This window comes from Mycteria americana, chromosome 16 (assembly GCF_035582795.1).
Source record: "Mycteria americana isolate JAX WOST 10 ecotype Jacksonville Zoo and Gardens chromosome 16, USCA_MyAme_1.0, whole genome shotgun sequence".
Taxonomy (NCBI): Eukaryota; Metazoa; Chordata; class Aves; order Ciconiiformes; family Ciconiidae; genus Mycteria; species Mycteria americana.
The window spans coordinates 204,265-211,556 of record NC_134380.1 but is presented as its reverse complement, the minus strand read 5'-3'; the positions used below and the strand labels follow the sequence as shown (position 1 = coordinate 211,556).

The 7,292-nt window shown below is 55.2% G+C and overlaps 1 non-coding gene across 1 annotated transcript; it reads right to left on the bottom strand.

Annotated features, from left to right (window-relative positions):
- Positions 1–4,254: 4,254 nt before the first annotated feature.
- On the bottom strand, positions 4,255–4,336 carry TRNAS-GCU (transfer RNA serine (anticodon GCU)). The gene has a single exon. It is a non-coding gene; the product is annotated as a tRNA-Ser (tRNA).
- Between the last annotated feature and the right edge of the window lie 2,956 nt (positions 4,337–7,292).

Here is a 7,292-nt window from a genome sequence, read left to right as displayed (position 1 = left end):
CAATGGGTCTAGGAGATACATGACTGCCAGAGCCTTGAAGGGGAATTGGAAAAGAAGCATCCCTGGCGTGGAGGTTTTCCTTCAGATGGCAGCACTTCTCTGAGCTTTACTCAGCCTCCTCCAAAATGCATTGCTTAAGCTCTCGCCTTTTCCATTGTCCTTTGATTTTCTCATTAAAGACATTGGGCATCAGCTTTGCAAGAGAGTCCTGTTTCATTCTCCCCTCTTCTCCAATCCCAACCAGCTGAGTGTCCAAAAGAGTTCCTCGCTTGGTAAAACTCGGGCTTTCTCCCTAGTTCCTGGCTTTGAGAGAGCCTCGTCTTTTGCCCCTGACATCCCATAGCAATGGAGACAAGGCCAGCTTGGGGTGAGAGCTCTTGTGGAAGGAGCCCCATTACTCATTGGCACCCCTCGAAAGCCACAAAACACAGTATGAAGGAAGCCCAAATATTCATAGAATCAGAGAATCGCCCCAAGTGGTAGGGACCTCCAAAGATCATCTGGTGCAAGCTTTTGTGGGAAAGGGAGCCTAGATGAGATTATCTAGCACCCTGTCCAAGTGCATCTTGAAAACCTCCCAGTCATGGGGACTCTACCACGTCCCTGGGAGGTTGCTGCAGTGAATTATTGTTCTCACTGTAGAAGATGTCTTTCTTATATCAAGGTTAAACCTCTCCTGGTTGCTCCCTGTCCTCTCCATGTGGCTCTTTGTTAAGGGAGAGTCTCCGTCCTCTTGTAGTGGCCTTTAAGTACTGGAAAACTGTGCTGAGTGCAGGGGAAGAGCATGACAGGACAGCACGAGACTCGGTATGGAATGTTTTGGGGAGAGGAACCAGAGGTGGGGGAAGGGAGGGTTCAGGGTGGTCCTGGGAGGAAGAAACATGAGAAAAGTAGAGGGAAGATGGGACAACATGGCTGTCACTGAAGAATTGGTTGCTGTTCGGGATGGCCCTGCCCTGCTTCGGATCAGCGCAGCCTGTCCTGTGTTCTTCTTAAGCTCTATTCCTAACTCTTCTCCCTGGTGAGGGGCTCTCTATTCTGTGCGTATGTGTGGGTATGGAAGCCTAGGGGCCAGCAACTGGAGTCAAACCACAGGTCGCCGTGGTTGCTGCCTGGGTGGTGCCAGTCACTGGAGTGGGACCAGAGGTCACTGGGACTGTTTGTCTGGGGTGCCGGCACCTGGACAGACCAGGGTGAGTGGAAATAACGTGCCAGCAAGTGGAGCGTGTGAGGGTATGCAAGTCAGTGTGTGGTTGCTCTCGAGCATCGAGCCAGATGCTGCGGCAAGTGGGTAAAGCCGCTTGGGAGCCACGTATGGGTGTGTGCCTCTAAGGGTGAAGTCACAGAAAGGGTAGGATACAGGAGGCACCAGAGGGTCCTGGCCAACTGCCAGAAAGACCATAGGGCCTGTTAGTGTCTGCGTGCGAGCCTCTAGGGGCGAGAGAACCGGGGGAGCTGGCTACCAGAAGGACCAGGGTATCCAGGCCAACTGGAGCCAGGTACCAGCTACAGGGTAGAGGGGCTACAGTCTGAGCCCAGCTGATGGAGGGCTCCACGTTGTACAGGTGTGTAGTATTTTCCCACTCACAGACCTTCCTTGTCATCAGCCAGAAAGAGGACCTGGACAAGGCTCTGGGTGCCCTTTGTTGAGTGCTGAGTGTTTCTGCCTGGCTTGATGGGTGTGGTCGGCCATGTGTATCGGGGTTGTATGCATGGATCTGTGTGTGTGTGCCTCCTGGGAGGCATGCTCAGCCCGGCTGCTGGCTGGGCCTGGATTTGTGGGGCTGTGGCAGCACCACGGAGGTACACTAAAATTAGCTCAAACGAGAGGCAACCTTTATTTCGCAAAACAGCCAAAACCACACAAGAGAAACCAATGAGAAACAGGGGTAAACTGAAACCAATCAACACGCCGATAACATTTAACATCTAACAGGTTCAAGGTGTCCTTGGGGTATTGTTACTACACGGCAATACACACAAGAATGATGATCCAAAGCGCATGCACACACACTCACTCACAAAGGGGGAATCTCTCTCTCTCATGGGTACCCAGAAGACATAATTGCTCACCCTGGCGGGTGGGGGCTCAGTCAAGGCTATATCCAGAAGAAATCACTCACCAAAGGAGGTGAGGGCACTCAGTCCCGGGAAGTTTCCTCAGGCAGCGTCCCAACCCAAGGGGAGAGGTCCCAAACACAGGCCCACTGCTCCAAGAAGACCACACTCAAAGGGGGTCTCCAGCTGTGCCCCATTTATAGCCTGGGTCAGATCTGAGGTGTGGTCATAATTGGTCATGATCTAGAAGCTTCTCTGAGCCAAGGCACCTCATTGGCTGTAGACCCTGTCGGGTGACCAAGGGGTCCCGCCTCTCCTGCTCCCCCTGCCGAGGTGTGTGTATACGTGACTGGGGGCACGGCAGAGCACAAAAGGCGCAAATATGAGGCACAAAAAGCTGCTGATCGCCATGCCAAAAGCGCGATCTTTACCAGGGGCGTGCAGGGGAGGGGTGGGGTGACGTATACCTGTCACAGACAGCCTGAGCTCTGCTGGGCTGTCGTGTTGAGCAGCCACCGAACAGAGAGGGATCCTTCTGGGCCATCCAAACCGCCAAGCTCACGTGTCGATGAGGAAGCGTTCTGCTCTTCTTCTCCTCCCTGAGGCTGGCCAGGGGAGATTAAGGTGCCGATGAAGAAGCTGACCTCTCTGCAGCAGGCAGCCCCTTTCTCGTCTCCCACGGCCTCTCCCTCTGGATTCAGACCCAACTGGGCTGGCAGTGGGGGCAGTGGTCCCCTCTACCTGGCTCACAGGCCTTAGGGATATGCGAGGCTGGCGGGGGGGTGGGCAGGGGGTGGGGGTCAGCAGCATTCTGAGCTCTGAGCCCCTTGGCCAAACCCCAGTCTCTTCTTCTCTCATCTTGTTTGCATGCTGCTGTGTCCAGGCACGCTGCTCACAGGTGCTGATCACCATGAGCCACGAGGCATCCTTGGAAGTGCAAAACTACTGGGCAGCGCGTCCAGAGGAGAGCAGGGTGGGGAGAGCAAGAGGCCCACGGTGGTGGGGAAGAGATATCCCAAGGAAATGTCCAGGGATTGGAGGAGGGAGGCAGGTGGGCCGAGAGGCAGAAGTGCAAATGTGTGCAAGAGAGGGGAGGTCGTGTGGGCAGCAAGAGGCTCCAGCCACCTCTGTGCCTTTCATAACCACACTGGATTGTCCCTGTCCCTCTGACCCCTGCCAAGTTGCTCCTGACCACCCAGGACAGCACATCCCTTGGTGGCATGGCTGGCTGCTGGCTACTCCTGCCTCCACACGGGTCTTCCCTGCAGCTCCCTGCTTTGTCACAAAACTGGTTAAGGGCTTGGTGTGTCTGAAATATGAGGGGAGTCTGTGAGAGCTGGGGTTCTTCCATACCTGATGGAAGGGAAGGAAGAGGGAGCCAGCCTCTTCTCAGTAGTACCAAGTGCCAGCGCAAGAGGCAGTGGGCACAAAATAAAACACCTGAAATTCCATCTCAAGGCAAGAAACCGCTTTCTTGCTGTCAGGGGATTCACACAGTGGACCAGGTTGTGCAGAGAGGTTGTGGAGTCTCCGTCCTTGGAGATACTCAAAACCAACTGGACTATGTCCTAAGCAACCTGCTCAAGTTGACCCTGCTGGAGCAGTTGGCTTGCACTAAAGGATCTCAGGAGGTCCCTTCCCACCCCAACGATTCTGAGATTCTGTGGACAGACGAGAGCGATGCCTCCCATAAAAGAATACCTTGCTTGAAATGTTCTGTGACAGAAAGTGGTTTACGCGTGTTTTGCTTTTCGTTCCTGCGGCTGGTTGAGCCTTCCTGAAGGCAAGGTAAACAACATCCAGTGCTCTTCCCTTCTCCGCCAAGCTCGTCACCTCACTGTAGAAGGCTACCAGCTTGGTTAAGCATGAGTTGCCCTTCGTAAATCGTAAATGCTTACTACTCCCAACCAACTTTCTGTGCTACCTATGTTTGGAAACTGCTTCCAGGATGGTTTGCTCTATCATCTTGCCAGGGGTTGAGGAGAGGCTGACCATCGTGTGAGTTGCCTGGATCTTCCTTCTTGCCCTTTTTGTTCCTCTTGCCTATGTGGAGACAGAAGAGGTTGAGGTGTGTCCTGAGCCACTTGAAAACCTTGCAAGTTCTTTTCAGGCAACCCTCATCTCAAAACAAAGGCTTACTTGGGGGCACACATGGAGCCGCTCACGCTCAGAAACTCTGACCATTGTTGGGCTGACCGACGAGGATGGGATTCGAACCCATGCGTGCAGAGCACAATGGATTAGCAGTCCATCGCCTTCACCACTCGGCCACCTCGTCAGCATGCTGCTGCTCCTGCTGCTCCTTCTGCTGCTCCTTCTGCTGCTCCTTCTGCTGCTCCTGCCACTGCTGCTGCCACTGCTCCTGATCTTGCTGCTCCTGCTGCTCCTGCTCCTGCTCATGTTCCTGCTGCACCTCCAGCTCCAGCTTCTGATGCCTACAGCTTTTTATACTCTTTGACATGGGAGAGAGGAGACAGCCTCCAGCTTTTGCCTTTTGGGACTGCTCCACTCTCCTGACAGCTGGGCTGAGCTCCGGGCACTCTGGGAAATAGGTCTTGGCGTTTGCATCAGAAAATGACTGAACAGCAGAGCCCCACGCTCCTTCCCGGGAAGGAACACCAGAGACTGACCACACAGCGGCTCAGCGCCTCCAAAGGACTCAAGCCTGACTTTGAGATTAGTTTGTCATCATCCACCTTCCCCTCACATTCTGGAAGGATACCACCAGCTCATATGGACAGGAGTCACTCACACTTGACTGGTGGACTTTTTTCACCAGGACAGAGCACGTGCCTCAGGCTTGGCCATGGTGCCTCTGTGCTGTTCCCCCCGGCGCTCACCCAGGATCTCATCACAGGCTGCTTCTCTCCCAGCACAGCTAACAGTCAGGAATGAAGAGGGAGCTGAGGGACACCAGCCCCACTGCACACAGCTCCTCTTTTTACCTGCCAGAGCTCCAGTGCTGCAGAGAGTTGAAACAACTGAGCCCAGACCTCTCTGTGACTTGAAGGTCAGACCTTGAGCTGGGGAACATGGTGCCGAGGCCAGGCTTGCTGCCCCTGCTGGATAACAGAAAGGTGGGTACGGGATTGCGCACCGTGGGATGGACACCGATGGCAGGGACCTGGCAGCCTCTCTTTCTCCTCTGCCTGGTTAATTCCTATCCTGGACAAAGGGGAGCAGTGCACAGCCTTGGGGGCTGGGGCCAGAACCACTTGCACCCTGGTCACCCCAAGTAGTTTCTCCTAGCCCCAGCCCATCCCATGGGCCTGCAATTGCAGAGATGTGAACAAGGAGAACTGTCAGATTCAGGATGGCCTCCAGGGCAGGAGCCCATGGCAGGAGGGAGGCCAGGCCTGGGAAATGCCATGCTGCGCCGAGCTGCTTCCCCAGACTGCTGGCACTCCCCATCGTGGATATGAAAAGTTCCTGGGATTCATTTTCTGGGTTCTTAACAAAGACTTTCCTAACAAAGTAGCCAGGCCCATCACTGGCTCTCATTAATGCAGCATTTGGTTGAGCCCCTGCTGTAATCAATGCAGCACAGGGACACTCAACAGAAAATATTTGGGCTTCCTTCATTCTGTGTTTTGTGGCTTTCGAGGGGTGCCGATGAGTACTGGGGCTCCTTCCACAAGAGCTCTCACCCCAAGCTGGCCTTGTCTCCATTGCTATGGGATGTCAGGGGCAAAAGACGAGGCTCTCTCAAAGCCAGGAACTAGGGAGAAAGCCCGAGTTTTACCAAGCGAGGAACTCTTTTGGACACTCAGCTGGTTGGGATTGGAGAAGAGGGGAGAATGAAACAGGACTCTCTTGCAAAGCTGATGCCCAATGTCTTTAATGAGAAAATCAAAGGACAATGGAAAAGGCGAGAGCTTAAGCAATGCATTTTGGAGGAGGCTGAGTAAAGCTCAGAGAAGTGCTGCCATCTGAAGGAAAACCTCCACGCCAGGGATGCTGCTTTTCCAACTCCCCTTCAAGGCTCTGGCAGTCATGTGTCTCCTAGACCCATTGCTACGGAAGGAAGGAGGAGGTATTTGGTGGGGAGCGTAAGGCAAAGCAGAGCAAGAGGGGGAAAGAGAGAGGCTTCCTTGGGAAGAGACGGAAGGCCAGTGCAGGCCCTTTCCTCCAGCTAGTGGGAGCGGTGGGAGCTGGGGTACCTGCAGACCATGGCCGCGCTCTCAGGGCTGGCTCCAGGGCTTTCCTGGAGGCTCCTGGTGCTCAACCACGGGGAGGCAATATACGGCCTTCAGCATAAGAGATTGCCCCGTCCCAGAGGCCCGCAGAGCCCACGGCCCAGACCGGACCACCCAAAGCCTCCCAGCCCCAGGGAGCCCCCGGAAGCGATGGGCACACTGCCAGCGCTGAGAGAGCTCCCCACGGCAGCCGACGCGGTGGATCCCACGGCTGTGCTCTGAGGGAAGGAGCTGAGGATTGGGCCCGGCAGCGTCACCAGGACTGGCGAGGGCTGGATGGCAACGCTGGAGTCGGCACACCGGATGACGCAGGGCTCGTTGCAGCTGTTGGCAAGCGGGGTTGGGCCGCAGGCAGCTGGCAGGCACGGGCTGTAGCAAGCCATGTCTCGCGGAGGGAAGTGACCCTGCAAGACCGGGAGGGAGCAGAGGGCATTAGCTGTCGGGCCCTTTCAGACCTCCAGCTTGGCTCCTCTGAGAACGGGCAGTGCCTGGGTCAGGTCAGATCTCCCTGGCAAGTTCCTTTCCGTGCCAAGAGTGACCAAGGCAGGTTGCTGCACTATGGATGGGGGAGGAAGCACATCGTGTCCGGTTAGACGGTACTGGTCATGCAGCCTCAGACTTCAGCAGAGCCACTGCTACAAAGGAGCCAAACTGACTCCCTCTCGGAGGGGAACAAAGCCTTCCCTCTTCCCTCACCACCTCACCTCCCAGAAGAGGGAAGCCCAGTGTATTTTCAAGCCTGGACCACGTATCAGAAGGAGCACGCGCAGAAGGGAAGCAGTCCCCCAGCCAGAAATGCTCCCAACAGGAAGAGAAAGAGTGAGTTCAGACTTACCAAGTTCACCGTGGAGAGCAAGGGAAGAGATATGGATGGAAGGGCCTGGAGTGGCACAGGCTTTTTATATGGTGAGCCGGCGCCTCAGGAGACCTGGAACACACCTTCTTTGTGCAGCACGTCAACGGAGAGCAATTTGAGGCTTGCAAAGCACAGCCAAGAGATGAAGAACTTGTCTCTTTCATCTGAAAGGTCTGGCTTGC